This window comes from Lepisma saccharinum, chromosome 10, assembly GCF_977018435.1.
Source record: "Lepisma saccharinum chromosome 10, izLepSacc3.1, whole genome shotgun sequence".
Lineage (NCBI taxonomy): Eukaryota > Metazoa > Arthropoda > Insecta > Zygentoma > Lepismatidae > Lepisma > Lepisma saccharinum.
The window spans coordinates 63,754,063-63,781,740 of NC_139238.1; the positions used below are offsets into that span (position 1 = coordinate 63,754,063).

The following is a 27,678-nucleotide window of genomic DNA, read 5'->3' on the forward strand; positions in this document are numbered from 1 at the left end:
AAAATTTTTACTCAAATCTTTTTTCAAACTACCGTACTATTTAGATATCAAGTGAAACAAGCAATAATAGAAAAATATAACAAGAATGAAAAATGCACGAATAAAATTTGAGAATTTATTGAAGACAAAATATCTGGAAAGTTATCGCATTTCCAGTACCATTTTCAGCGCATGCACCAACAAGACTGAAGTCACCATCTGGCGGACAATTTTGCAACTACTCAGTGGAGTGCATCAGGTGTAAGTCCACACTTCGTTCGAGTGGGGCAAATTCTACCTGGCGAAGGTGAGTACATTGTAAATTGTAAATATTTCTTAGTAAGCAATTTTTAAACGTATATACACGCATATCTTTGCTTAGGAGCGTACCGCTCGCACGAAATGACCCAAAGCGACAGTAAAGAGCTGGCAATCTCCCTTGCCGCACGTGTTTGGAGACTACTGGAAGTCATCGTTGCCAAATCACGCAGTTTTATCGTTCGGTGTCTGTTGTTTTTCTCCTGCGTAGTGTTTTGTCTACCGGTGTGCTTCGGAGACGTCTGGAAGCTGTGAGATTGTATACACAATGCTAAAATAATGCAAGAAATGTTTCTTGTTTGTGTCTTGCGAGAGATAACTGTGAGTAATTTTAAACTACGCATTTCCTATTTGTACAAGAATAATTGTGTACTTTTTGTTCACCGTTATGGTACTATATTGTTGAAAATTATGACGTCTTGAATGAATTTTATAATACTTAGTGCAGTTCATCATAGTTGCGCTAAAGAAGATGGGGGGGGGGGGTCTTAGGGGATCAGAACCCTCCCTTTTGACAATCTTTCTAGGGAAATAGGTCATTTTATTTATTTGGCTTCTCCCTCCCCCCAACAATAATGGCTTTCGATGTTGTTTTTTTCAGTAGATAAACCCTTTCTAAAAACCTTCTGATTGCGTTTATGATTGTCATACGCAGGATTTTTTTTTCAGAGGGGCTGGCTGGCATTGTAAAGGTGGATAGTGTAGTGTATAGCTGCTTTCTGGGGCCGACTATACAGAATAAGATATTTCGTGTATTAGAAACTTTTCATTCTCAAAAATGACAAGCGGGGGTCATTTTAAGGAGAGTTTGCATTTACCACTCCCGTTTTTCCCGAGATCTTCACTGCTTTTATTTGAACATATTGATTTTCTCAAAATTTCGGAAGGGGCTGTAACCCCTTCAGCCATTGGCCATACTTGTTCCATTATTTTTTTTAATATTGATCAAGTAGCAGGGTCCATGTGAGGGGAGCCTTGTAGCTAAGGAAGGGGTAAAATATTTTTGAACTTGTATGCGTATTGGCTTGTAGTATGGTATTTGGAGAGAAAATTTTGTGAGGGTAATCGTATTATACACGTGTAATCCGAAAGGGGTTAGTAGTATCCAGAAGGGGAGGAACCTCCACATCCCCCCACAAGTAGTGCCGTGCTTGTTTGTTAAAAAAACGAGACACGTTTATGGTGACGAGAATAATATATTTTATTTCGTTTGAATTACTATGCACTTGGCCCTTATTATTTTTCATGTACTCGTAACTTTGAGGGGGCATTTGCCTCTTTTGCTCTCGATATAACGTTTACGTATCCATGAAGTTGTACAGTCACCAGCAATAAAAATGGGACACCTAGAACCTGAAATGCTTGCTTCCTTTGCATGGCGTTATGTGTGTTTCAATACCGCCGCAGAGTTAGGCAACACACATAACGCCTTTCAGGGAAACTAGTATTTCAATATCTAGGTGTCTCATTTTTTTTCATTTTTATTGCCGGTGACTGTACATTAATTTTTTTTTTCAGTAGGTGCCCGATCCACTCACTCTATTTGGACAGCTATGTCATTTTGTAGTTATTTTGATTACAACGAAACAATTTTCATAGCCTTCTAGTGCCAGGTTTTTGGATATATTATTATACATAATATTATTCAAGACTCAACTGTTCTGGCATCTGTCACCAAGTTTAACAGACTTGAGAAGAATTTCTTTAGAGCGTGACTTAAGCCCACTTTTAGCTCGTGATGGGTTAATCGACTGGACCTACAGTTTAAATTTGCATCCGAAACAATCTGCAAGATGCCTCCAAAGGAGATCTAACATAAGACCCCTTCTTTAGAACATAGTTGGTTCCTGCTAACAGTGCAAGTGCAGGTTATCGGTGAAGTGAGGTACCTGAGTGAAATGCACCCCTCCCAACTTTAATTTCTACATCCGCCACTGAGTAAAGCTTGATTGGATTGGTTTGGTGTTTTAAGTCCACTTTATGCACAGTAAAGCTAATCGGGACTGGACCTACAGTTTAAAGTGGGATCCGAACCACTACGTTCTTCCACCGGGAATCGAAACCCGGGACCCCTTCATTGCAAGGCGACGACGCTACCACTGCGCCATCGGGGAGGCCCTCTACACTTTGATTGGATTGGATTGATTTGTTGTTTTTAGTCCACTTTATGTACAGTAAGGCTAATCGGGACTGAACCTACAGTTTAAAGTGGGATCCGGAACACGATGTGCCTCCACCGGGTATCGAACCCGTGACCCCTTGATTACAAGGCGACGACGCTACCACTGCGTCGTCGCGGAGGCCACAGGAGGTTTATGTGAAATATTTATGTTGAAAGTGTGTAACATGGTATTCATATTGCTCTGAACAGTGTAATTCTCCGCAATTTGCCGTTTTTTTCTTATCTGCGTATGAAGGAAAAATATGTAATTACTAATTAGTAATTACATTAAAATCCGGTCCTTTATGATAACTGCTATGAAGCCACAATTCCCTCTCTCCTACTTCCACTTATTGTGGCACTCCACTGGTGTTTATGTCAGGTTCACTTCTGAGATGCGTCACCTGAAAGAAGTGCTGTCGTAGGCATAATACGCCTGCTTGGTTGGAGATTGTTTTTCGCTCCCGTAATTATGTTAAATAGTTCACCATCAGTAATTCACATGACGAGTTGTTTTCCTGTTTTGTTTTCTTCAATAAAGAAGAAAGCATGGACATCAATGAATGAGGGAATACAATGGGGAAAGAATGGTTGGAAATTATTACCAATATTTCATTCAGTTTAATTTATCGAGACAATTTTCTTCATGCAGTGGCATGCATGCCCAAGTGGGGATTGGTGGAGGCCATAACCCCCCTTTGGCCCCTTGTCCCTTAAAGAAAGAACGTCAAGGGCAGGAAAAGATAGCAAAGTGAGGACCGACTATACTCTGTCCCCAGAATCTCTGGGACGAGCGAAAGGAAGTAAGTCTCTGTGCAAGTAGTGAATGGAGGGTGCGACCAATGAACACGACCGAGGGAACGGGTTTGAGTGAGTGAAGGGTGAAAAAGAGACTGCAGCTACCAGTAGTTTGCAGTGTGTGCTACTTTGCTCCGCCCACTGGCTTTCTTCCCCTTCTCTACCGCTATGCGCGGCTTTGCTTTAAAGATTCCCTGGATAGAATATACTAAATATATATATATATATATATATATATATATATATAAATAAAGTACAAGAAAAGCCCAGTTTCGAAACTTCTGGACATGTTACTGTCTTCATGGCTGTAGTCAATATTTTTCGGGGAAGGGGAGGGGCTGGCTTCACCAGCAATGGAACCAACACAACAGTATTATACACACCTTTCGAACAATACAGGAGAATTTTGTAACAGTCGTAAATGTTGTTGATTGAATGATTGATTTGGTTTATTTTACTTCGCTTTCCTACCACTTTGGGCTAATCGCGAAGATGAGGATGAGTGATCATATGATGAAATTGATTGAAGGAAACTCACAAAGAACACCCCCTGGACCCCTGGCGTCGTTGCACGAGGGGTTGCGATTCAAGAACAAGAAGAAGGAGAAGAAAAAAAACACATAATTGTGATTCTAATTCTAATTACACAATCGAAACCGAAAAAATAAATGCTTGAAAACCGAAACCAAGAAACTGGATTCATAAGGAAATTCTAACTATTTTAGTTTATCCAATAAAAATACTGTTTTGACAGCACTTTATTAGAATTCAACGTTTACATCCCTAAAATCCAAATTACTGTTCTGGTACTGCACATGCACCGACCTCCGTGGCGGAGTGGTTAGCTTTGTGAGTGTCCGTTCATCATATCATCACTCATCCCCATCTTCGCGATTAATAAAAACTTGCAGAAAAATGAAGTAAAATGAAGCAAATCAATCAAGCAATCTTACTGCACGTGCGTAGCAATAAAATCCCCCCCCCCCCATAATCAATGTTTGCATTTTTTTATTTAGCGTCGCTATTCTCTCACTTTTGGCTAATGGTAACGACGATTAAATTGATGAAGGAACAAACACCAAGAACATAACGGGACTCGAAATCGGGATCTTCCGTGGCGAAAGGAAGAGTTGATCGCATAATCAATGTTTACCAGACCAAGACCATACTACATACGTAGGATAAAACTCGCTGCCACCACAACTGTTCGCGAGAAGCGAAAATAAAATTGGGAGAAAAAAGTGTCCATAAGGGGTTAAAATAGGGAAAATTTGGCGCCCAAATACTTTCGGCCTTGATAGGCCAAGGCGATAATTATGTTCTACCAAAAAAGGGAAAATCCATGTTGCACTATACGAACTGGATGATGGCACTATGCTAACTGGGCTGCTTCCCGAGTAATCCTGCCCCCGCGTTGCCAAAATATAAGCCGCCTACAAGACATCATCGCCACCAGGGAGGGTTTATAAATTTGGACCAATAGGCTATCCTGCAGACATTATTATTATTATTATTGACAGTTTTGTTATCATGCAACTTAACTTCAACTTCAACTTCACTTTTAAACTTTAAAATATAGACACATCTGTCATTAAACTTGCACTTTGCATTTCGTCACACAACTCTAATACCGCACACGCACGAAGGAAAATAAACCGACAATACATTACGGTAGCCACGAACTGAGAGACTAGGATGTTGATTTTTAACCATCACTAAACTCCCACTTGACTTTATAATTGTTGGCATTCTAAATGTTCACATTCGTTTCTTCGGGGAACAATGGTTTCTATTCGGGCCTCTGAAAAGGTTATGCTGTAATAAGTTATTGAAACGCTAGAAACTACTTCCATCTGCCTTTTTTCATGAAATAAGTAAGTAAACGGGCTTGATATGTTGCTTCATTTTGCTATTATCACAAAATTAAGGCATTTTAATGGTCCTTGTCACTTCTACACCTTAAACGTCTCTAGAACATCCTAATGGCAAATACCCCCTGATCGTCACCTTGATTCAGTATCAAGTGTTTGTAACATCATGAAGGGATAAGCCACACACAGCGAAAGGAGAAATGTAATTCAGTAAAACCTCGTTAATCCGGACTAATGGGGATAAGTTGACCGGTTTAACGAAAGTCCGGATTAACTGAAATAACCTAAAAGAACAGTACAAGTGCATTATAACTCCGTTTGTAGCAACAAAACACGTTTATTATGGTGTATTTAAAGGGCATAGGCCTTACCTTGCATTCTGCCCTTTTTTTTGCCTTTTTCCTGTCGGGATGAAGCGAAGTCTGACTTGTCGGGGTCCGGATTAACGATGTTTTACTGTATTTAGCGTTGTTGAATTTTTCGACAACACAGCAAAGGATTAAAGTTACGAATATGGCAGCATGGGAGCCGTAACTGCGAGAGGCGTAAGCAAGTAAGCAAATGAGATGTGGCGGAGGTTTTTCTTTTGTTGGCAATACTGTAAGGATCTTATAATTTCGCCAGAATGTGAATCCACAATGAAGATTTATCACTCTAGGAGTGAATCGTTAAACTTGTTGGCTGCGGTTGACAAACAATTACGACGTTTTCTGGAACCCTGGTTACTTCTCTCAGTAGGGCCGTCACTTACACTCTGAAACAAGGAAACGGCCGGGGAATGTAGGTTATGTCGTCATCGATCGATCAGCACGCAATTCACAATGAGTTACGAGTATCCGTCGCATTCAGCCTGCGCTAATTTAATGGTATCCCAGCCCTTTTCTGTCAGCCACAACGCAGTTATTGGTCTGGAAAGTAGTGCCTTTCATAACCACGTATGAGAATGGAATTTAAAGAGAAATGGTGACGTCACAAGCAAAAAGGAGTTGAGAAATAATATACAGGGTGTCTAGGTTAGAGGTATACAAAAGTAACTGTTTATAATGCGAAAACAGCTGCTTATATCTTCTCGTAGTGAAGCTTAGTCGATACATCATCGACCCCAGATTTCAGTAGTTCAATTGTACGACCAATCCTGCTGTTGAGTCACGCATGCGCAGAAACTGCCTGGCCACCGAGAGCCCCAGATTTAACACCATTATAAAGGGTGTTTTTTTAAGAGTGATAGAACTTTCGATAGGGATAGCTGTCATTTGTTTTGTTTTGATGACATGTTTTGTCATTTCATATCAGTGAGCATTGGCAAATGATCATGGAAAGACTGACGCCGCAACAACGTTTACAAATTGTGGAAATATATTTCCAAAATCAATGTTCTGTTCGCCAAACGTATAGAGCACTTCGGAAATATCGGTGCTGTCAGTGAATTGGCCTCACAAGATCATGGGACCTAACGCCACTGGATTTTTTTCTTTGGGATATCTAAAGTCTCTGGTTTATGCTGATAAACCAGCAACAATTGACGCTTTAGAAGCCAACATAACTCGTGTTATTAACGACATACGTCCCCAATTACTTGAAAAAGTGGTTCAAAATTGGACTGATCGAATCCGGTTCATCACAGCTAGTCGTGGTGGACATATGCCGGAAATTATTTTCAAAAAGTAAATGTCAGAAAGTCATCTTTCAAATGAAAACGCAATTGGCTTCAAACTTATTTTTTTTATGTGTTTTATTTCAATTCAAAGTTCTATCACTCTAAAAAAAACACCCTATACTATTTGCATGGGACTTTATTAAAGATGTTGAGTACAAGAGAAAAGTTCACGATTTGGGTGATTTGAGACAGCGTATCGTTGTGCTAATAACGCCTCAAATAGCTGGTCAACACTTGACACGAGCTTCAGTATCGTTTGGGTATCTGTCGAGCTACAATGGTGACCACATTGAGGTGTAACAGCGTACACACGCAAAAAAAAGTTTCTGAGTTACTTCGTACAAAATGGGACAAGAAAGTTAATAAAACTTTACAGATGCTTAAACATGTGTGTTTATTTCTTGTATATCTCAAGCCCTGTATCAAGGGTTACCCTCTGTTTGACATTAATGCAACATTGAGTGTACCTTCTACGTTCTACTACTGTAGCCTTTAAGTTTAAATGCAATACCTAAGATACGAGTTTCATATATATTTTTTAAATTTATATTCAAAATGTCTTCCCTATTGCAATATACGGTAACAGTTTAGTATATCGGAAAGACATTTCTTCATTTTTACAGAATAAACTACTTACGGAAATGAGTTTGTCTAAGGTTTTCAACGTTCGTCGAGGTATTTTCTTTCATCGTGGAATATATTTGACCGGGATATCATGTATTTTTCAATAGAAATATCTCACCGACGCACAATTGCCATTGTTTTTGTTTGCCTTCCGTACCTAAACGGGATGCAGCGTACGTTTCATGACGTAACCCCCTGTCAGTGTTTCCAACCCCCTTTTTTTACTATGCTTGACTAACCTAACCTAACCTTATCGGAAATGGTTCGTGGGGCTATCCGTGAATGGTTCGTGGGGCTATCCGTGAATGATTCGTGGGGCTATCCATGAATGGTTCGTGGGGCTATCCGTGAATGATTCGTGGGGCTATCCGTGACTGGTTCGTGGGGCTATCCGTCAGCTACCCGTGCATAATGTACAATTTCCACCGGTGACGAACAGGATAATTGGTATTTTTCGGCGAAGGTTGGAAACACTGCATACCCACAATGTGAGTTAAGATGTAGCCGCCATATTGTGTGTTACGGAAGCGAGGAAAGGAATAAAAAAATCACTCTGTATGTGAAAAATTGTGTTTGCTTTCGTGTAAAACGCGTAATGGCACCTTCAACTATGTTCCGCAATACACAATTGCTAAGTACGAACCATGCAAAACACAAAATATCCGATTTTAATGTGTTTCCAATATACTACACTGTTACCCAATATACCTCTTTTATGACAATTATGAATAGGCCTACATCTTCATCAGTATTCTTCTACCGTCAATGGCCTTTAGAAGCTAGTAGCTAAATGATTCTTTATTTAGTGGAAACATAATCCATAGTTAATGGGAACATTGTGTCCACTTAACGATTCATTAAACTTAGCGTATATCCTCTGTAAATTTTGGGACTACAGAACTGTGTCTCCCTTCATCAATTTCATCATATCATCACTCTTCCAGATTGTCGCGATTAGCCAAAAGTGCCAGAAAGGCGACGTTAAATAACAAAAAACAAATCAAATCCAAATTATGCACGGAAATACACACACACACACAGAGAGAGAGAGACATTGGGAGACAGACAGACAGAGTGAGTGAGAGAGACTCGAGGGGGTCAGTAGTGTTGGGCGATATATCGCCCAGACGATATATCGCGATATTGAAAAAATATCATCCAGGCGATATCAAATAGACGACATTTTGACGATGTATATCGTGTCGGCGACATATCGTCATGATATTTTGGCGATATATATATCGTGTCTGTGTTATATCGTCACGATGTTTTAGCGATATATATATATCTTGTCGGCGATATATCGTCACGATATTTTGGCGATGTACCTATATAGTGGAGACGATATATCGCCGATATCGTCGATGCCTAGGGGTCAGGAACGTCCAAAATGTTTTTCCAAGCTGAAGCCTTGAAGCCTGCAAAAAACTATTTCCGAAGGGAGGAAGCAGGCATCCTTCCCCCCAAGAATTTCAATGCCTGAATTTGAAGTTACTATGTTCAGGCAACAATCTGCATCAGACTTGCTTGTGATTGTCAGTCTTTGATAATAATTAACGCGAATCACGTTGACTAAAATTCAATTATAAGTGCCAATGTATAATTTTAGACTGGCATTCTTTTTCCCCGCCCCTTCCCTTCCGGATTCAAGGAAATGCAAGGGTTGAAGGTTAAACACCAATCTACTATCTTCCAGGTACTGCAACTCGATAATTGCATTGCTGCAATTAAATCTTTGCTTTGTAAATTTCTGTCTCGTTGTCGGTCTTGTCTGAAGTAAATTCTGTTCCACTTGTCTGCCTTGTCTCGAGTTGTCCTGTTGTTGTGTCTCATCTTCAGTTCTAAATTCCTCTCTCATTTGTGATAACCACGATTCCTTCCTACTGAAACTTTCTTTTTTCACAAAGTACCCTACATATTTCGTCCGTTGGGAACACCTAAACATACAAGCAAGGTGAATTGATTTAAATCAGATGATTTTTTTTTAAAAAAAAACAAAAAAAAACGCTGATTAAATTCACTTTAAATAAACAATTTATAGAATAATGTACATAAGGATTTTGTAGATATCAGATTCACTTTTGGTGAAAGTACATTCATCTCGTAATCATTTAATGGTATTTATTAGGCTATAAGAAAGGAAAATAAAGGAAATAAAATATATGTACTGATGGTGTGAGGCTCATACGAAAGGAAATGTAAACAAAGGATTTCTCTTGATTTGAAATTCAATAATTTTTATAGGCAGAAATAGCAAATATTTTGTGTAGAAAAATATACAAACTACTAATCGTGTTAAACAATTAATACTGTCACTAAACTATAAATAAACATGGCAGCTAATATTTTTCAAACTATCATTAAAAATTATCTCCAAAATTCAGCTACAAAGTCTATAAAAATATTTAAGTTAATATTTTGAATTACAATTATAGAGTACATCCAGAATGTTGTATTTTAACTGGAAGAAAAGTTACTGAAATTGTTATTAGTTTCATTAACACACTCAACAAACATTTCCATAGTAGTTACAGTATCAGAAACAGAAAAATGCATATCTACGTATATTTTTTTATTTGCTTAAATCAAACTGTTCAAATATTTTACAGGGCCGTTTACTAGAAAAAGCCTTTCTGTAGAAACATATAGACTATCTATTGGTGCCAAAAATCAAACAAGCAATTTTAAAAGTAACTAACTAACTAACTAACTAACTCTCTAGCCTTTTTAAACCCGAAGGTTCATGGCTGCAGTGTTTTTTTAAAATAAAACATCGATTTAAATTTAAAAAATCGATTTAAATCAAGAAAATCAACAAAAAATATTTTTTAAATAAAAATCATGATTTTCATCCACCCTGCTTACAAGTGGCTCTGAAGCATATTTAACGAGCATCACAATGTTTTTCTGATCTGGAGTTGCGGATAGAATCATGGTGCGAAATCCTGGTGGAGAAGGGGGATTTCCCCCACCAAAAATTTCAGAGCCGAGAGCTTTTGTTGCAATAAAGATAAGCAATCAACTTTGACTTCAAATGTAATTTACTAAGGATAATATCGAAAACACACACAAAGATCGAAGAATAATGTGTGTCTATTTGCTGAATTGCTGTTTGAAGTTCACTTTATGCACAGAAAGGCTAACCGGGATGGGACCTACAGTTTAGAGTGGAATTCGAACCACTGTGCAATGTGTCTCCACCAGGTTTCGAACCCGGAACCCCTTGATTATAAAGTGACGACTGTGTGTATCTTTGCTATTATCGTAAGCAAGCTCTCTCTCCCTCTCTCTCTCTCTCTCTCTCTCTCTTGTGTGCATATGTCGTGTGTGTGTGTGTGTGTGTGTGTGTGTGTGTATATATATATATATATATATATATATATATATATATATATATATATATATATATCTTTATTTGTATCTTTGTATAGTTGTTTTCCTTTTTTCTATTATTCTATTTATCTCTCTTTAAGAAACCATTCAGATCTATACTAATACACAACACATGCACAAGAAAGTAAAACAAGAACACAAGACAAATAAAGGTATAAAAACTAATTTATTTATATTAATAGAAAGCAAAACACAAACAAAATCTATTCATAATAAAACCATTTTAATTATACATACAATTTTAAATATTTAGTAAATTTATTTTCAATATGTAATAACTTAATAAATATGTAAGTTATCTAATAATTCATATAATATATTTGTGTGCTGTTACGTAAGTTAAGATCTCCCCCCCCCTCTCCCGGCCTCCAATAATTTCGCATCCCGGTTGAGTTCTATATCCGTACTAGGCAGTGTGAGGAGAACTCTCTCGCAACGTAAATCTTCGTGACGCGGATGGCAACCATGCTTCTCTGCCCGTGCCATTGATTCAGACCGGCGAGTAGCAAAATCAATAACGTGCTAGCCTGGCATTTCGTAGTAAGCGTTGGCGGCTTGGAAATTAGCTGAGGAACAAAAAGAAACTCTTCATCTTCTGCACACTAGGAACTCGAGAAACTTGCCAATTAATTCCGGGTTGCTGAAACTGCCGTCACTCGCTTCTGGCGACTGGGATTCGTGGCGCTTCGTCTTCTTTTCTTAACAGTTGTGATGCAACCGATAAGTGACTGGCAGACGACCACTGAAGTCATCACGTGGACGAGCAGTGATCACGTTTTGTTTTTAGGCAAATTGGGCAAGTTGACAGTTTTTTTTCTTTTCGTGGTGTTCCAAGAATGGGTGGGGAAAGGGGACAGAGTAACGATTAAGAACAGAACGATGTAAATATTTGATTACACTCAAAGCTAATTTCTCAGCTCACGACGTAACTGGGATCAATTAAATTCAATTATTTTCGACCTTGGCAAGACAAAACTCTCCTACACTGTACCATTAACTTTGGGAAGAAGTTATGTTGAAGGTGAATTTTTTTGTAGGGTGGTCAGTAATTTAATCCAGGAGTCCCGGATTCGAATGCCGGCCAGGGCTTGGGTATTTGTGAGTCTTCATTCGTCAATTTCATTGTATCATCACTGGGCCTATTTTTCTCTTTGCAGGTAAATAAGAAATAACAAATTATGTCAGCGTTTCATTAAAAAACGCAACAACTGAAGAAGTTTTATACAGTGGCTAAAATAACCTACAGTATTTTACTTGTTAGAACCTATTTTAGATATCTATGCCTAAATTAAACCTTTTTTAGATTTTTATGTATTTTTTTAGGGTTTTACTGGATTTTTATACCTTACAGAGGTATATACTCGGTTTGGTGACGAAAATTTAAATGACGGCCTGTTTAAAATATGTTTTCTGTCGATGCCCCTCCCTCCAAGTCTATGATGTACTTCAAAGCTCCAAACAAAAGAAGAAAGTAAACTGTCCTTGCACCCCCCCCCCTCCCGCCTTCACAGTTTTTGCACCCAACCGCCTGCACAGTCCAAACCCAAAGTGCTAATTTGACTGTGGATAACATGAGAAATGATTCAGGGGAGTCACTAGAACCAGGATAAAAGATACAAGGTACAAGCAGATGTATTCCAAACTTACATATTACCGACTCTCACCCAAAGGCGCAACCACAAATTTTTGTCTGAGGGGGGGGGGGGCAAGTACCAGGATAAAGGTACCAACAATAATAATAATAAGTAATAGTAATGATAATTTTAATAATAATAATAATACTGCTAATAATAATAATGTTATTATTAAAACATTGTTATTATTTTTATTGACTTGCTTTATTTTACTTCGCTTCTTGTTCCACTTTTGGCTAATTTGCGAAGATGGGGATGAGTGATGATATGATGAAATTGATGAATGCACACTCACAAACATACTTGCCAAAGCCGAGATTCGAACCAGGGACCTACATTATCATTCTTAGTAGTAGTAGTAGTAGTAGCAGTAGTAGTATCAAAGATGTTATTACCCTCGCAAATTAGCCAAAAAAGGGGGTAGAAGTTGGTGTTAAAGCATTTGTGTTCGAACAAATGATTTGAATTATTTTTTCAACACGTTTAATTTCATATTAATAATGGAAACGAAGCGCACAAACTATTTTTGAAAGACAGAAAATGCTTGATAAATGTATTCCAAATATATATTTTTTTACATTAACATGTATAACTTTCATGCACGATATATATTTCACACATATGCAACATCGAGCGACGTGGACACTAAATGTTGTACGGATTCAAAGTTTCTTTAATACATATTATGTACAACATATATTACTTAAATACATTACACATCCCATTCATCCATCTCACAATAAACCAACAGCAAAAATTACATAAATTGTCTCTGAAATGTGCACGTTCCCTTTCCTCAGAACAATTGTTCATGCCCCCCCCCCCCCCGTGGTTGCGCTACTGCTCTCACCTCCCACACACACAAATATACGAGCATTAACAATGTTCCCAAAAATTTGCCTAATTATCTTATTTTGCAATAATCTTACGTTTGTCATATAGATTGTTCTGAAAAAGACACTTATGTTTCCTTTTCCACGCAGCTTTCTTTTTCTTCCTCGATAAAAAAGTCAAACAGTGAAAAACATGCTTCATATTAATGGGAATTGGATTAATAAAAGTTGCAATTTTTCACGTCAAAGGAGAAAAAAATTGGAATAGAAAAAATATATGCTTGTACCTCTTTCTCAAGTTTACCATTATTTATGCATAATTCCCAGAGCAAAAAATTCACGTATAATTCCTGGAATTCAAGGAATTCAGAGTAGCCATCCTGGTATTGTGCAGCAAATTATACATACAGTACCTAACTCATTTTTCATATCAAAGAGCAACTTTTGCTAACAGCACAAGTATAGCATTACAATAATTAGTGGATAATTTTGAAAATGATGTAAAGAAATGAAAATTTGGTTAGAAAATTAATATTTGGTTGTTATATATTATACCTATTAAAATTTCTTACGATTCCTGTGAATTTTTTTTAACGATTGTATCTAATCAGTATTTTTCAAGAATTGTGTACCATTTTAAGTTTTTTAGAACCTATTTCTGAATTTTTCTAGCCTAATTTAAGATTTTTAGAACCTATTTCAGGTTTTTTAGAACCTATTTTGGGATTTTTAAAGCCTATTTTAGAAACCTAAAAGCAGACTTTTTAGAACCTAAAAATCCGAGGTTTAATCATCACACATCCTCATTTTCGCGATTAGCCAAAAGTGGCAGAAAAGCGAAGTAAAATAAAAACCAAATCAATCAAATAATTTAATCCAGCTTCCAAACAAATTTTTAAGAGGAGTCGAGTAAGTATGCATTTTTATCCACAGTATCCCTAAAGTGTTCTTCCAAAAATTTTGGAGTTTTGACGTGGCGTTAACATTGTGAGGTTTTCAGCCTACCATTGACCAGGAGTCTATCCAGAATTTTCCATCTTGAGGGGGGTGTAATTTCGCATTTAGAAGGTTGTAGGGTAAATTTTGGGTCAAAATGACCAAAACTTGGGGCTTTGTGAAAAATTGTAGGGATGTGTTGAGGAAATTTTGGGGACAGTGGCGGCTCAAGATAACATTTTCACCCGGGCGAGGTGGATTTGTGGCGCCCCCAGCCACCCACTTTCCACCCTTCCATCTCTAACTTTCCACCCTGTTCCCCCCTACTTACAATAAAACCTTGACCATGTTACATATTTACTGTCTTCGTCATCGACTTGTAATCAAAGGGTCCTGGGTTCGATACCCGGGAAGCACATAGTGGTTCGGATCCCACTTTAAACTGTAGGTCCAGTCCAGATTAGCCTTATTGTGCATAAAGTGGACTTAAAACACCAAATCAATCAAATAAGAAAAATAATAGCCTTATTTTTTAAATACTTGAAGTATTAATATTCTTGGTATTACTGTTAAAGAATACGTTTATATCAGGTATGCATAATGATATCAAAATACCATTTTTGTAGGGGGAAGTTTTCCTGTTCGCCTAATACATGTTTTTGTAGCTACGTCCAACGTTAATTTTGATTACATAAGCATGGCTATTTGTTTCAAACCAGATATTTCAATAACACAAGAATTATTATCAACGTGGTTATTATTGGACTTCTTTTAACAGATTGGATACCGCAGTTCCGTTTTCTAAGCTCTCAATTTAGAGTGATAGCGTAAACTGAAACGGTGAAAAGTATAAGCAAAAATGGATCAGTAAACATGGGGTATGGATACGATCCGCCACCGATTTGGTTGTTTGTACACATGTTACTCGTGTCTCCTTGCGGCGCCAAACTGTGGTTATCCTTGTTGAGTAGCGGCAAAACATTAATTTTGAGTTGATTGATTGAGTCGCTGTTTTAAGTCCACTTTATGCACAGTAAGGCTAATCAAGATTGGACGTACAGTTTAAAGTGGAATCCGAACCACTATCTGCCTCCACCGGGTAATGAACCCGGGACCCCTTTATTACAAGGCGACGACTCAACCACTGCTCCATAGGGGAGGCCCTATTAATTTTGATTATATAAGCATGGCTAATTGTTTCAAGAACAGTTATTACAAACCAGATATTTCAATGACACGAAATTGAAAGAAATGAGTTTGAAAAACAATATAGGCCTACCCTTCGTCTTCGTTGCTACCATCCTTCCAAGGCAGAACATTTATTGATTGATTGAGCTGGTCTTTTAAGTCCACTTTATGCACAGAAAGGCTAATTGGCACTGGACATACAGTTAAAGTGGAATCCGAACTACTATGTGCCTCCACAGGGTCCAAGGCAGAACAAGATGAAAGAATATAAATAATCTAATACTGTTGAATGATGGAAATACATAGTAGTAATTTAAGCTAGGAGATTTGTGTTACTTTGATATCATTGTATGAAGTATAAAATGAAAGCAACAGTAGCGAGGTGAACCTTTTTATTCTGTTATTTGTTCCTAAGTAGGACTATGACACCTTACACGTGAAAACATACGATGTGTACAAACAACCAATTCAGTGGCTGATCGTAACCACACATTCGCGATTATCACGCAATTGGTTCGTTTGCCACCACCCCATGTTTGCTGAGACTTTTTTGCTTCTACTATCGTGTACTGTTCACCGTTTCAGTTTGTTCTATCACTTCTGGTACACACTGTGCATAGGTCACCTGAGACCAAGGAACAAAAAAATCTGATTGTTGCAGAAATAAAATAAAAATAATGTTATAATAAATAATGTTAACCTTAAAATAGCGGAAAAGGTAAGTGATCTAAAAATACTTTTTGATTGTAAATTAACATTCGCCAATCATCTCGACAAAGTAATAAGCGAAGCCTACAAGCTTGTTGGATTTGTTATTCGTACGGGCAGGGGCTTCAGAAATATAAAAACACTAAAAATATTGTATTATTATCTAGTGTGTACAAAACTCGAATTTGGCTCTGTCTTATGGAACACAGAAGTTCAAGAACATACCGCAAATTTACCATGACGAGGTTCTCTCGTATTCGTAATCTCCATATCTCTACAATGTAGTCAAAAGTATTGCGATGCATGAAATTCAAACTGGGAGGTGAATACCCCAGGTTCGAATCTTATAATAACTTAATAGAGCAATCCACAGAAGGACGACCGGACACCTTATGCTACTTTGGAAACTTTTTAACGGCGAACTCCAGATCCTCAGTGGCTTTCTCAATTCAAAATACGCATTCCGAACATTAAAACGCGACCCAAGCATGGAACCTTCTATGTGAGTTCACCAGCGCGAACAAATATCATGAAAAGGTCACCTATTTGGAAAATGAGTGCGGTCTACAATGCTATGGAGAAAGAGAATAAAAGCGTCGATTTGTTCGCAATTCAAGAAAACTGTTATGAATACATTGGCTAGAAGAACAGATGGAAATAAGTTATGAAACTCCACAGTATTGTTATTCTATGTATTATATAAGAAATTGTAATACTACAATATGAACTCTGTAAATTGGTGTAAACCTCTTGAGTTCAATAATAAATAAATAAAAACACCTCTGAAAAAAAATGGATTTGAGCCCCGCGTTTATTGTATGCCCCAGGCCCTGCACCCACCTACGGCAGGCTTGGTATAAGCAGCACCACGAAATGTATCAGAAGAAATAATTAGCAGAGTTATTCATTAACTTGTGCTCCATGATTCAACGGAGCATCTATTCTGACCAAGCAACATTTCTAATAAGCTACCTCTGGGTGTTCACATTCCAGGATCGTCTTTGATGTAAGCCGACAAACCATGCATGCCTCTAATGATGCTCCAGTATGTTTATTTTGCTGGAGCAATATCAAGTAGCTCTGGACTACGTAGGCTCCAGAATGAACGCATGCGAATTGAGGTTGCCAGGTTCCCGCTGGGCAGAACTTCCTCAACTGAAAGGGTGGTTTCATGAGAGTTTGAAGCTACTAGCCTCTGTATTGAATATAATATAGACAGGTGGCACCATGCACGTATGTATCAGTTTGGAGAGTACGTAAAGTTGAAGTCCTGATTCGAACGCCATTTTACTTCAAAGAAAACGAAAGATCAATTTCCCTCTGACAAACATATGTCAAGTCCACGTGGAGCCCAGTATATCCTCCCCTCAGACCTATCCCACCAATAGCGTCCGTTTTAGGAACTGACAGCTCTTGTCAAGTCCACGTGTAGTAAATGAGATGTTGCCAATTCAGTTTCTGTGAGGTTGCGGTTATTTTTGCTAGATTGTGTTATTGTGTTGTCCTATTTTTTTAATACAATGTGGAGACCTTGGTAGAGTAACGTCTTCGCAGTTAGTGTTGGATGTCTAAACACTGCAAATTCAAGTGACAACAACGCTTCTTAGAAAAACAGGTGCTGGCTCGATACTACAGTCGGCTTCCTCTCGAGCTATGTCAAAGAAACCGAAGTGGAGTTCGAATCAGGACTTCAACTGTACCAACATACGAGCTCATGGATGTCGCCAGATTTTTTTTTAGGGGGAGGGAGGTCAGGCTATTGATAAAACGTGGATAGTAGAAATAGTAATAATAATTACCATTATTACTATTATCAACATGGTTATTATTATTATTCGGGCTGAGCCGACACCGATGCCGATATATTGATATCGGCTGATACCAGTGGTATCGTCATCGGAAAGTATCAGTGGGATTCCGGCCGATTATTTTCCGGCGTTTTGATAGTTCGCGGGGTCCGGAGAAAATGCCGCGAGACACTTTCGCGGAGTTATGGAAGTTATGGAAATTCAATGTTTCCATAGAATTTATACCAATCTTTTTATTTTGTGAAAAAACTGTATTATCTGATTACATAATATTTTTAATATTCGGAGTTGAATACTAACCCACTATTGAACAATACCTTGAATAATTTAAATTGTTACAATTTTCAAGCATCGGTAACGGTGGGAATCGGTACGTTCATCGGTATCGGATCAGCCTTAATGATTATACGATAATAACTATATGGAGAGACTCTGCTACTCGATCCACCAGATGAAGGAATGAATATCCAGCACAACACTTTTACATTATTTTGTCTTAAATTTCATACAGTTAGTGTACGGAAATGCATAGTGTTAAACACATTCAAGAAAATTTAAAAGTCAGAGAGAAGTTTTAATCATAAAGTTTATGCTGTGTGGCTTCTCACATAGAAGTCTCATTTTTGGAATTTTGAAAACAGTGGATTATTTCTTGGATTAGAATATGAAAATAACCTGCTTCTTGTATTAGGTACCCAATAAAGTTTTGTTCGATTTAGACCCCTGCAATAAGAAGGCCAGGACATGAAGTAAGACGCACGTGGACAATCAGAAATAGTCCACATCATCAGCAGACCCCAACGTGGTAGAACTCATTGAACGTGAACCAAAGAAGTATTGAGTGAGTGGTTCATCTCGTCGAGGGTTCGGAACCGTCGTCCCCTCAGATGGTTGGTTATCTAACGAATGGAACAAATGGTAATCCGAAGGTGCAAAGTTCGGGTAATATGGCGGCTGCATTAGTGTTTCCCAACCAAGTCGGATAATGGTGTCAAGGGTGGCTGTAGCAACGTGAGGCCTGGCGTTGTATTGAAGCAAGAGAATCAAAACTCATTCGCCAACACCTCCAAGCTGATGGAAGTGTTGGCGAGTAGTATCTGCACTGCATTGGCTGCTTCCCCCAATGCCTCATATGTTTGGCTATTTATGACCTCAACAGCAGCCTTTGATTGGATCATTGTCACATCTCTACCGAATGCATGCCATATTTTCCTTCCAGTTTCACTAGCGTTTGTTCCCAGTTTCAACTCGTAAAGCTACCTGGTGGAGGCACATAGTGGTTCGGATCCCACTTTAAACTGTAGGTCCAGTCCCGATTAGTCTTACTGTGCATAAAGTGTAAGTTTAATTAAGTGGACTTGAAACACCAAATCAACCAATCTATTTGTAAAGCATGTAGGCTCGTATAACGCTGTTGGGGGTTCCCAGTGTTTGGGCGACCACAACCAGCGGGCTACAAGAGGAATCACTCACTCACTTCTTTTATCTCTCTCTCACCTCGTAACGAAAGGTGCAGGGAGCGTGCGTAGTGCCACCCCGTGGAAATCCGACAGAACTTTATAAGATACCTAATATTTTACATTCAATTTTGTTGATGTAATGCAGTTTTTACTTTGGTTATTCTCTTCGAAAACCAATTAAATGAACTTATTGTCTGTTATTAACAATAAACATCATGAGCTTTCTGCTTTTTTAAACTTGAAATGAACGATGTCATTTATCAGAGAAGTCGACGCACTGGATCAACTCCAACCGCCCCTTCCCTCCCGAAGCCCATACTGCACATGAGTATTATGTAAGAACGATTGATGAAGTCTGTCGGCATTAATCGCGACCATCGACCCTAGTGCGCATGCGCCAACTGAACGAGTCTAGTTGCAAATTAGGGGAGGCAGCTGCAAGTGGAACGCAGATGAGAAGCAGGTTTCGTGAAAGTCATCTGTGCTAACATAAAAGTGAAGTTCCAAATTCTGTAACGTCGTCTTGCCATAAAGCGAACAGTGATAAACAAACGAACGCATACTAACGAAATCCGTGACGTAGGTGATGTCAGACGCGGCATTATGAACTTCCAACTGGAATGAAACTGAAATGAAAGATTCGATAACCACTTTTACCCGACTGCGTAGTGATTTAAACGCTGGTCCCTAACTCCCTTCCAAATTTTCCCAACAAACGTTTAATTTTTTCACAAAGGTCCAGTGTATGGAATTTTGAGGCCCTAAATTGGACCCTGGATGAACTGCTGCCCCTGTGCATAATACTGTTCAACGGATGTGGAGATATAGATAAAAATTCTGTGATCCTTGTAATCAAGGGGTCCCGAATTCGACCCCTGGTGGAGTCACATTATGCAGTGGTTCGGATTCCACTTTAAACTTTAGCTCCTCCCAATTAGCCGAGCTGAGTATAGAGTAGATTTGAAACTTATTTTTAGTATTGTAACATGGGATTTAATATTTTCTATTAGTTTCATGTTTGTTTAAGCTGAGTTATATCGCATTCTCATTGTCTATAAATGCCTCATTTGAGATTTAGTGCATATTTTGCATAATCTTACATAATCTTTCCGCGACAAGAAGAAACCAATGGTTTTATTTAATTGAGTATGACTTTTCATTGATGTATTAATTAACAAAATAGGTACAATTTATCTTTAATTTTCGTTGAGAATTTATTAACTTTGTGTTATTTCCATCTTATTTCCAGAATATCAGAAGTAGTTTATTATGCTTCCATCTATAATGAGAAAAGATAAACTTGTGATTTATAAAAACTAATTTGACTGTTTCCACATCGAAAATATGACCTCCGTGTAGAGGTTGTTAGCGCAGCGCGCTACGACACCAAGAGTCCCAGGTTCGAATCCCGGTCTGGGTATGGGTGTGTGTTCTTTGTGAGTGTCTCTTCATCAATTTCATCATATGGTAGAAAAGCGACGGTAAAAAGTAACAAAAAATTTAGAAAATCAAAACGACATCTAAATATGTTTTCGCAAAACGTTAGTCTGCCCGCCACAATACCACACGAATTGAAGAAGTGAAGAGGAACTGATTAAGGTAAATAAGTTGGTTGTAGTTTGTTTCTACCTCATAAATTTGAAACTCTTCACGGAGGAATTAGATTGATTGATTGATTTGTTTTATTTCACTTCGAATTTGTGCCACTTTTGGCTAATCGCGAATATGAGGATGAATGATGAGAAGATGAAAATGATTAGATGAAAATCATAAAAACTTGTAGACTGTACACAACACAAATCCCACAGACGATTATATTGGCTTTGAGCCCGGACGCCAGAGCCTCGTTAGTCTACAAAATACAGTCTATGGTGTACTATGTGGAAGAGAGGTTGATATTTTGGTGTCTTCACGAAGGGTCGGTCACCCATTACACCTTATAGAAATTAGAATTCATAGGAAAGATAGAAAGCCATTTGAAATTCGAGATGATACCGAGACGAAAGAGAGATCCTCAGTCACGAGGAGAGACGAGACTGCTATACTGCCTAGGAATGAACACACTTTTTGAACAACCCTCGTATAACTGGGTGGAAAGTGACAGAGCCGCATGGAACGTGGGCATGTTATGATGTAACAGCTGACTGAGCAAAACGTTGAGTGATGACACGCTAGAGAACTTGGATGGTGTATTTTTAAACACGTGATCATGACCTCACGCGATCAACACTTAACATGATTTCCTGTTAGATCGCAAGTGTCCTATATATGAATGGATTAGTGCAAGTAAGGGTTTTTATCGTTTCGAACGTGCATGAAGATAGACCATGTGTTAATCGCACATGTAGCGGAATTTTTATAATTCCGTTTGCTATTTAAAGAGACCTTACGTCTTCCATGGTCACGTGTTGCTGTGGATATGTTTCACACACACATGTGCCTTCAATTTGGCAGACGCCCAGCGTGCAAGAGAAAATGTGGAAGCCCGTTTCAGGAATCTCATATGAGATTTGGAGATCACCTTCAACCAGACCCTATGCACTCAGTAGCTTCACTGCCAACATTATCTATGTTGGTTACTGTCAGTGTTCACATGTTTCGTCTGTCTGTTTGTCAGGCCTACTGCGAATTAATGTCTGGCTTTTCAAAGCTTTCTACTAACGAAAGTAACTGGGCTCGTGAACCTGGTTCAACAGATTTGGGGGTAGTAACGGTCCGTTCCAGGATTCGGCCAGGGAAGCTAGGGGAATTTATGAGCCAATAGCTCGACCTAACGTTACCTGGTCTTGCTTACCCGTTGCATTTACCAATGATCAGATACTTAATTTCTAATTCTTGCACATGAGGGAAACAACTATAGATTTTTAACATATTTAATTAATAAAGACATAAACCTAACATACTTACACAAGAAAAAGGATACACTTGTTACACATGATTGGCGCTTATCGCCACGCACGACTGTATACTTATAGCACAATACTGTCCGGGTTCGAACTCTTATGCACACACTCTACCGTATAAGTTACTACTGGCGCACTCTCGTGTTCTTAACGCATACTGTCCGTAACAAATCTTGGCGGGTAATGTTTCGAGCTTCGTCGCACACTGTCTTCTCTTCAAAACTATTTCCCAAAAACTGTAGCTTTTGGTGGATCACGTGCCCCCCTGGCCAAATGAAATTGTCCGGCGTTGTTTAGACTAAACCGTGGGAACAGCATCTCCTGGTCATTCTCTGGATCCTCCAGTTTCTGCCACATGTTAGCTAAATTAGTTCAGCGGCGATGGACCGTGTCCAGTCGAAGGGATACAGGACTCATTTGTCACTTCTCCCATTCCTTCGTCCTGGTCCCTTCTGAGGAGGGAAGAAACGTAGCCCACACAGGAAGAAACTTAGTTCCCAACTTTCCGAAGGAAAGTATTTTCAACATGCAGCAACATAGAATTGCTATACTGGTAAAACCAGTTATTTTACAGACTTATGGGACGCTCTAGACGAAAGCGCAGGCGCAACGTTTGTTTATAGAAAGTCTCCGCATGGCGTCCAGCCTAAGGCATGTCGTTCTGGCAGAAATAAACTCTAATGTGGACACTGTTACTTATTTTAATCACATTGTTAGAACAGTTAAGGCACACTCATCTTGTGCACGTTCCTTCATATCGCTCTCTGTTAAAATTATAATACAATTCCAGCACTAGTGCAGTTTGAATCCATCAAGGACGCGCGTTGTCTGCAAGCAGCAGACGATTCTCACCGAACAAACCAGCCTCCTGGCCCGTGCGTTTGGTGAATCTCGTTCTTGCACGAGACGCACGGAAAGAGCTACTTTTGGGACAGCATCCTCACTAAACGCACGGATGCACTTATGGGACGGCCAGTTACCATAACTCGTTTAACGAGTTATACTCGTGCGACTTTCGAAACGGGCCCTAGGGCTCAGCTTGGCCATTGGTCGACGCCAGATCAACAGTTTTCGAATTTTCGACTATTTTCAAATAACCGCTATGATAATCCTAAATCTGAAAAATTACACCAGCTTAGAATTTCTTCCAGAGCATTCACTTGGATCATTGTATAGTTTGTTTCGCTGTTGTCTAGATATTATCAATCGTTTAATAAACTTACGTAGCCCCGAAGTTATTGATAATATCTAGGCAACAGTGAAAGCAAATCACACGATTCACGTGAATGCTTTAGAACATTGTTGCTCAACCTATGGGGCGCGACCCACTTCTGGGTCCCGAGGGGGCGTTTGGTGGGTTGCGAAGTGGGGCTCGAAAATTTATTTACTGTGTCTTAAAAACCTATCATATTTAAAAATCTAAGATATATTGTTTTAACAAGTTAAATTCAACCCGTGTTGTACTACATAGTCTAATCTATACATGTCTATTATTTACGCTCTACCATTGCTTTTTACCGGCATCTCTCAATATTAGAATGTGTGATTAGTTAGATGTTAGACTAGAATAATTTAGTTCTTTTAAATCATATATTTACTTTTCTAGAAGGACGTATGTGTAATGTGTTTAAGTGTCACAGTCAGATTTATTGTCGACCTGCCTCATCATTATTATTATTCTAATCCTTAGCCGTGAAAAATGTGTTTAATCAAGGTGTTGAGTGTTTTTATTTGTATGTAAATATATTTGATCTGCCAAGCCAACGGGAGTAAGGGAGGAAGTCGCGAGTCTGACGGGCGACCACCAGAAAGGTCACGTTTTGCGTCTGGAACTTAGGAAATTCGACCTTAACGACATCCATGAATTGAATGAAATTTTTACCAGCGCAGCAACATGTATGCAAGGACGAATGTGTGGAGATTGGTCGCAATCAAGCAAGAATTACGGATGCCAGATCGAATTGGTTATAATCGATCAATTTATGGACACAGATTGCAGTTGAGCTGTCGGCGCCAGGCTGACCCGCACCTAATCCTAACGTACCCTACCAGAAGCACGCTCTGTCCAGGCTGGGAGACAATGGAGCGAAGAGGAATGACCTCTTGGGAAGCGTACCCTCAACGACCGTCAAGCGTTCTTTTTCGAAATCCGCATAAAACGAAAGGACCTGCCATTTTGACACACAGTTTTACCGCGAGTTCCAAGGAGAACACATCCACGCGCTCCGAACGTTGAGACCACCATTGTGCCGACTCGTCGTGTGTTATTACCTTTTTGGTGTGAGGACGAGCGGAAGTGCGCCAGCCTACTGTAGTCTTCAGAGCGAGTTTGTGAGAAGTGGCTGTAAGCGAGATTTTGTCCTTTTTGTGGAGTGAAACGCGCATAAGGATGGCGGCTGACTGTAGAAGAGAGGAGGGGGCCACCCTCGGTCCGCCCCGATGCCAGACGAGACACCACGACGAATGCCTACATCATGCTGAAACCCGAGATACGCCGCCTGATGCCTACCAACCGCCACAGAGAAGGGGCAGATGTCGAAAGCTGCCATAACGACGTCCCGACGCTTGAGATCGTCCGACGGTGATGGAGAAGACGCCGACGACCCATGAACGACCGCCCACCGCCCAGATGCGACGTCCGAATCACGCCTGACCACGGAGATGCTCACCGACCCCGAGAGGAAGAGACGCCGAGGCCCTTGACGTTCCCCGAGCGACGCCGACAACCCATCGTCACTGATCAGCCGAGGAACCAGATGCATGAACGCTCTTCACCTTCTCGTCGTCGCGATCGTGGATGAATAGGAAAACCTTTCGTGTGCATACTAAGTGATTTCAATCGCCCGCGAAGACACCAGGATGCGCCGTGGAACCAGAGAGATGGTAACGTATTCATCTGTATGAATGTCAACACGTACCGGCTCGATTGATATTTAGAAAATGCCCTAGAAATTCGTCAATGTTTTGAAAACGCCCACAAGACTCGAAACTTCGTACCAGACTCCCGTTGCGCTTAATATTTGTATTTAATCGTCTCAGGTCAATTTTACTCATTTCTTGTGATTTATAATGTTCTTAAGCTCATTGTTCTTTGTGCTCCTTTTGTATGGATTGAAGTGCGTACTGCTAGAGTAAAGCGCCGCCCGCTTAATTGTTTAATCAATTTGAGGTTTGTTCAGTTTAGTATGTGTCAGCGCTGTGTCGCTGCTAGCTACGTCAGGTCGCGTATGTGATTATTGTTAGAGTATTTGCCTGGTAATATTAATTGCTCGTCGCGGCGAAGTGTTGAAGTCCCGCCCGCTAGAGAGTATATGTTTGCGTCACTCAACGGAGGTTATTGTTATGTTTAGGACCACGTGAGGTCAAGTAAAAGGAAAAACGTCCGCCCACGTGAGCGTAATTGCTGTTGAGACGCTTTGTTTATTCTGGACAAATAATGTATTGTCACCGCACCGACCTATTTTTAAAGGTAAACTTATGTAAGGGTTGGCTAGTGATTTGAAGTAGCACTGGAGCAAATTCACAAATGACCTGATTAAACAAAAGTCAATGTAAAAGTAAATGCGAATGCAATAATTAGGGCTCGTCGTCAAAAACCTGTGCATTTTATGTATTATTTTTGTTGATGCGTCCCGTAAGCTGGATGTGTGAGTGAATGTGTGAATGCAAGAGGGGGACCTGTACTGAATTGATTTTTTTTTTTGTTATGAATAGAATATACTTTTTATTTTTTATGTTAATTTGGGCAATATCATTTCATGTCACTTCCCGTGATTTTCAGTTATGCAGCTAGCCGCTTCCCGGCTACAGGTAAAAGTCTGGTAATTGAAAGTATATGTGTTTTTCTGATATGGCTAATCGCTATGCACTGTTGGTCACCGCCCCTATACACGAACTCAACCTGGACCGTTAAGCAGTTTCGCTTGTCCGAGAGAGACTTTGCCGCCTCTATCTAGGTAGTGGTAGTTTTTGTTTTCCCGGGCAAGGGAGGGCGTTTACATAAGCAAGCGTAAAAGAGAGCTTCTTAAAGTACTCGATGTTTTCCAAAAACACAATTATAAACTGGGTGTACCACCTACAAGTAATTTTCTGCCACCGCCCATGCTTATGGATCTCATGAAGTGTAATAGCTATTATACAAGGTGGGTCCCGGCCGGACTGAAAAAAGTTGAGAACCACTGTTCTAGAAGCAATTCTAAGCAGATGTAATTTTTCAGACTTTTGAATATCATAACACTTTTTTCAAAATACAAGAAAATTCGAAAACATCTGCTCTGACGTCGAAAAAATGTCAAGCCGAGCCTCGCGAGCCCATAGTGCAGGGGCAACAGTGGAAAAAGTGTGGGGGGCAAGTGCCCAATATCCCACGTCGCCTGTAATCGCCGCCACTGCTTCTCACACTACTACAATCTGGATGTTCCGCCAAGATAAATATGCAAATTATGTGGTTGGAAAATAAGAGAAAGTGCTAGAATATTTCACCTCTGATTATTTAGCGTCCCTTATTGGCTAATTGAGCAATTTATTGAGCAATTTTCACACCGAAAGTATCCCTGAGGGGCATTGCTACATGTACATTACAAAATACAACATGTTGACATCGCACATAATGTATATCTATACATCAATTTGGCAGATTTTTTTTTATAATAATATAACAAAATATAATAGTAAAACATACAATGACAAATTATTTCTTGAAGTGTACTAGTGCTGTAAAAGTACATATTATATAGTACATATAGTACATATTATACATATTATATAGTGTATACAATCTAAATTTATTTTATAAAGTTATTTAATTCCTGAAATTCTTGAACTGAATATAATGTGTATTCCAATAACAATTTTTTCACCTTACTTTGAAAGATTGTGGTTCATCGAAATTTTTGTAACTTTTTGGTAATATATTGTATAACTGGATGCCTGAGTAAAAAGGTCCTGTTTGGTATGCAGTTAGCCGCACTTACAATATTTACATTAATATATTCGACGCCAGGGGTCCCGGGTTCGAATCCAGGCTTGGGCATGGGTGTTTGTGAGTGTCCATTCATCAATTTAATCATATCATCACTCATCCCCATCTTCATAATTTGCCAAAAGTGGCGAAGTAAAATAATCCAAAGCAATAAACAACAATACACTAATTTATGCACTTGCTGATGTATTTTTTCTTCCTCAGTGCACTAAATAAATCTGTCTACAGCTCCGGTGACACGAGCTCTTATACTCCGCGGTATTAATCCGACTGAGAGACATAATAGAAAAGAAATTCCGATTAATGTACACACTGTCTGGAGAATCTCTGGAGGAAGCGAGGGGAAACAAGTCTCTGCACAAGTAGTGTCTCGAGAGGGCTCGACCAATGAACGCGTCAGAGGCAAAACTATTTATTGTAGGCAAA

General features: G+C 39.2%; 1 protein-coding gene across 2 annotated transcripts in view; it reads left to right on the forward strand.

Annotated features, from left to right (window-relative positions):
* The first annotated feature begins 203 nt into the window (after nucleotides 1–203).
* NaPi-III (Na[+]-dependent inorganic phosphate cotransporter type III) overlaps nucleotides 204–27,678 on the forward strand; it is a 418,225-nt gene continuing 390,750 nt past the window's right edge. The window contains exon 1 of one of the 2 annotated variants that reach the window (XM_083129869.1): nucleotides 204–286. The gene's annotated coding sequence lies outside the window, so the exon portion shown is untranslated. Of the gene's footprint in view, nucleotides 287–598; nucleotides 619–27,678 lie in introns of those variants that run through there. The other variant, XM_083129872.1, reaches the window with a different exon arrangement.